Source organism: Schistocerca serialis, chromosome 4 (genome assembly GCF_023864345.2).
Source record: "Schistocerca serialis cubense isolate TAMUIC-IGC-003099 chromosome 4, iqSchSeri2.2, whole genome shotgun sequence".
Classification (NCBI taxonomy): Eukaryota; Metazoa; Arthropoda; class Insecta; order Orthoptera; family Acrididae; genus Schistocerca; species Schistocerca serialis.
In genome coordinates this window covers 416,341,542-416,345,540 of record NC_064641.1, presented here as the reverse complement: position 1 = coordinate 416,345,540, position 3,999 = coordinate 416,341,542, and positions in this window count along the sequence as shown.

The following is a 3,999-nucleotide window of genomic DNA, read 5'->3' as shown; positions in this document are numbered from 1 at the left end:
GCCCCACCGGCAGGACGTCCCACGATACATGCCAGTTAAACACCGACGGGCGGTGAACCAACAGCGTGGGACACAAATCCAACTACGAGCTTTTTAACCGCAACAACTTTAATATACGCTATTGGAGCTGGAATTACCGCGGCTGCTGGCACCAGACTTGCCCTCCAATAGATACTCGTTAAAGGATTTAAAGTGTACTCATTCCGATTACGGGGCCTCGGATGAGTCCCGTATCGTTATTTTTCGTCACTACCTCCCCGTGCCGGGAGTGGGTAATTTGCGCGCCTGCTGCCTTCCTTGGATGTGGTAGCCGTTTCTCAGGCTCCCTCTCCGGAATCGAACCCTGATTCCCCGTTACCCGTTACAACCATGGTAGGCGCAGAACCTACCATCGACAGTTGATAAGGCAGACATTTGAAAGATGCGTCGCCGGTACGAGGACCGTGCGATCAGCCCAAAGTTATTCAGAGTCACCAAGGCAAACGGACCGGACGAGCCGACCGATTGGTTTTGATCTAATAAAAGCGTCCCTTCCATCTCTGGTCGGGACTCTGTTTTTTTTTTTTTTTTTTAAAAAAAAAATCTTTATTTACCATCAACAATAATAATTATACATCCAACCCACCTCCTTATCTGATTAGTGGGTCTTACTTGCTACTGTTAGTTACATATTAGCTGCTAATTCTATCTATCTTATGTTTAGTTGTGAGCTACAGGTATAGGTTAGTTTGAATGGGCAGTATACAGTCTATTCTAATTTCTAAGTTTTTAGCTAAACCTACATTCTACTTCCTGCAGCGTCACAGGTGTGTCAGCAGTGTACAAACCTACTGTGTTGCCTTGCCCATCGAGCTAATCCCGATGGGCGTGCCCCTGACACTGGGCTGCCTAGGTTGTAAATCGCTGCAGGATCCTAAATCTAAGTTTCTAATCTAAATTCCTACTAACTAATTCTAATCTACGTCGTCTCCAGTGTAATGTCGATTTCGGGTTAGTCATATTCCCCACCCCCCCTAATCCCGCGCGTGGCGGATTCCAGACTGAGGGTCGGCCTATCCACACGCAGGCGGAATGGGAGTAGGGATCATTGGTCATAATCGGTGATATTCAGTCTTGTTCCCTCATATATTCCCTTAGTACCTTCTGTGATACCTCGTTGGCAAGTTTGTTTATTATATGGAAGGTGTCTTCTTTTCTTATAAGGTTATAGGTGTCGTGGTCAGGTAGTTGGTCGCGTAATATAGAGGCAACATCATTGAAGAGGGGGCACTCGTAAATCACATGATCGGGAGTGCCCTCCGGTTCACCACATTCACACGCAGGTGTGGCCCTTTTCCCAAACCGGCATAGGTATGCCGGGTAGGGTCCATGTCCAGTGAGGAAATGGATTAGCCCTCTGGTGTGTACAAAGTGCTTCATCTTTAGTCGCTCCCTAATGCTAGGTATCATCTCATGTGTCCTTCGCCCTGTTTCATCCGCATCCCAAAGTTCTTGCCATAATTGTGCTCCTCTTTGCCGAATTTCGCCCTTGTCCCTTGCCCCAATACCCAATATTTCCTCTGTTTTTGTTATATTTCCCTTTTTGATCCAGAACCATGCAGCTTGCTCTCTAATCTTAATGTCCAGGGGGCAAAGCCCCATTATGACTAGTAGTGCTCCCCCTGGTGTTGTTCTATAAGCACCTACCGATCTTAGAATCATGCTCCTTTGGACCCTTCTCACTGACATGGCGGGCACCACCCTCGTGAGCCTGTGTGCCCAGACCCCCGAGCCGTAACCCACTATCGATGTTAATATACTATTGTGATAAAGTTGTATCAGATGTGGTGGAAGGTGAAATCTTCTATGTCCTATTGATATGAGATTATTTAGTGTTTGTAGGGCTTTCTGGGTTACGGTTTCAATGTGCTTCCCAAAGTTCCACTTCTCATCAATGATGATGCCCAAATATCGTGCGTCACGTCTCCTAAGAACCGGCGAGCGGTTGATTCGTACAGTTGGGTTACGAATTAATTGTCCCTTCAGTAGTAAGTAAGTGGACTTACTTGGTGACACCGTCATTTTGGTGTTTTGGCACCATAGTTGTAGTTTGTTTAAAGCACTCTCAATTTTAGGTTCGATGTCTTCGCGGCTACGGCCGCCAACCAGCAGGAGGAGGTCATCCGCATAGGCTATTACCTCTAGCACTTCCTCACTTTGTTGTAGTGTGTCTAATAGAGGCTCCATATGGATGTCCCAAAATAGGGGCCCTAACACGGAACCCTGAGGACAACCCTTTGTTATAACTTTTCCAATTCTTTTGCTAGAGGATGATAGCCAGACCTCCCGTTCTTCACAATAGCTCCTCAGACAACCATATAGCGGCCCTGGACACTCCTTCTCCCGCAAGCAGGAGAAGAGCGAAGGCCACCACAGGTTGTCGAAGGCGCCACTGATGTCAACCATAATGCCCACCACGTACTTATGTGGGGTAGAGCCACAAACCTCAGCAGCCAGGGCAATCGCATCAGATGTCGGGATTTTTTTTTTTTTTTTTTTAAAAAAAAAAAAAACTTTATTTCTATATCATAGTATTTATACAATGTAGCCCACTACCTTAATTGATTAGTGGGCCAAAGATCTCATACATTTATACAGCACAATTGCAGCTATTCTAATTATAAGTTAGTGACTAGTTAGTAGCAATTAGCAATGTACTTTGGAAACTACAATGGGCAGTTAGTATGTTAACTAAGGACTATACATGACTTAACTAAACTAATTATGTACTAGTCGCTAATCCTGCAGCGTTACAAAGGTGTCAGCTTAGTAATATAAACCTACCATTTGGCCTTGCCCATTGAGCTAACCCCAATGGGCGTGCCCCTGACACTGGGCAGGCCATGAAGTTAGTCGCTGCAGGTTCCTAACAAGTATCTACAACTAGATTCTACAACTACACTTAACCTAATGTCATAGTTGGGTGCGTTGTCTGGATCGGTAGGGTTGCTCCCCATTCCCCCTAATCCCGGGACTCGGCGGATTCTAGACTGAAGAGTCGACCTTTCCGTGCCCGGGCGGATTGGGAATAAGGTGCTGTCTTGATCGGTAATTTAATAAGTCCCTAATCATGTGCTAGTGTGCTTCATTTAGGTAATCCCTTAAGACCTTTTGTGAAACCGCGTTAGCCAGTTTGTTGATGGTCCGAAAGGTGTCTTGATGTCTTAACAGTCTGTATGTGTCATTATGAGGTAATTGTTCGCGCAACTCTGAGGCCACAACATTGAAGAGCGGGCACTCGTAGACCACATGGTCAGGAGTGCCTTCCGGAGCGCCACAATCACACGTAGGTGTCGCCTTTTTCCCAAATCGACATAGATATGTCGAATAGGGTCCATGCCCAGTGAGAAAATGGATGAGTCCCCTGGTTGGTTCAAAATAAGTCATTTCTATTCTTTCCCTGACGTCTGGCAGTAATTCGAAGGTCCTGCGTCCTGTTTCTTCACTTGCCCATGAAAGTTGCCATAGCTGTTCCCCTTTCAATCTGATCTCAATTTTGTTGTCAGTCCTACTCCCCAGAATTTCCTCTATCTTGTCCAAGTTCCCCTTTCTTGCCCAGTACCAGGCGGCCTGCTCCCGAATTTTAATATCTAGTGGGCAGAGTCCCATTATGACTAACAGGGCTCCTCCCGGTGTTGTCCTGTAAGCCCCCATTGATCTCATAACCATATTCCTCTGTACTCTTCTCACTGTCATGGCAGGCACCACCCTCGTGAGCCTGTGCGCCCAGACTCCTGAACCGTAACCCACTATGGAGGTGAGTATGCTGTTGTGATATAGTTTGATAAGATGTGGTGGAAGGTGGAAGCGTTTGTGTCCAATGGAGATGAGGTTGTTGAGTACTTGTAAAGCTCTTTGTGTTACGGTTTCAATGTGTCTACCAAATGACCACTTCTCATCAATGATGATACCCAGATATCGAGTCTCACGTCGCCTTAGAACAGGTAAGCCCTCTATCCT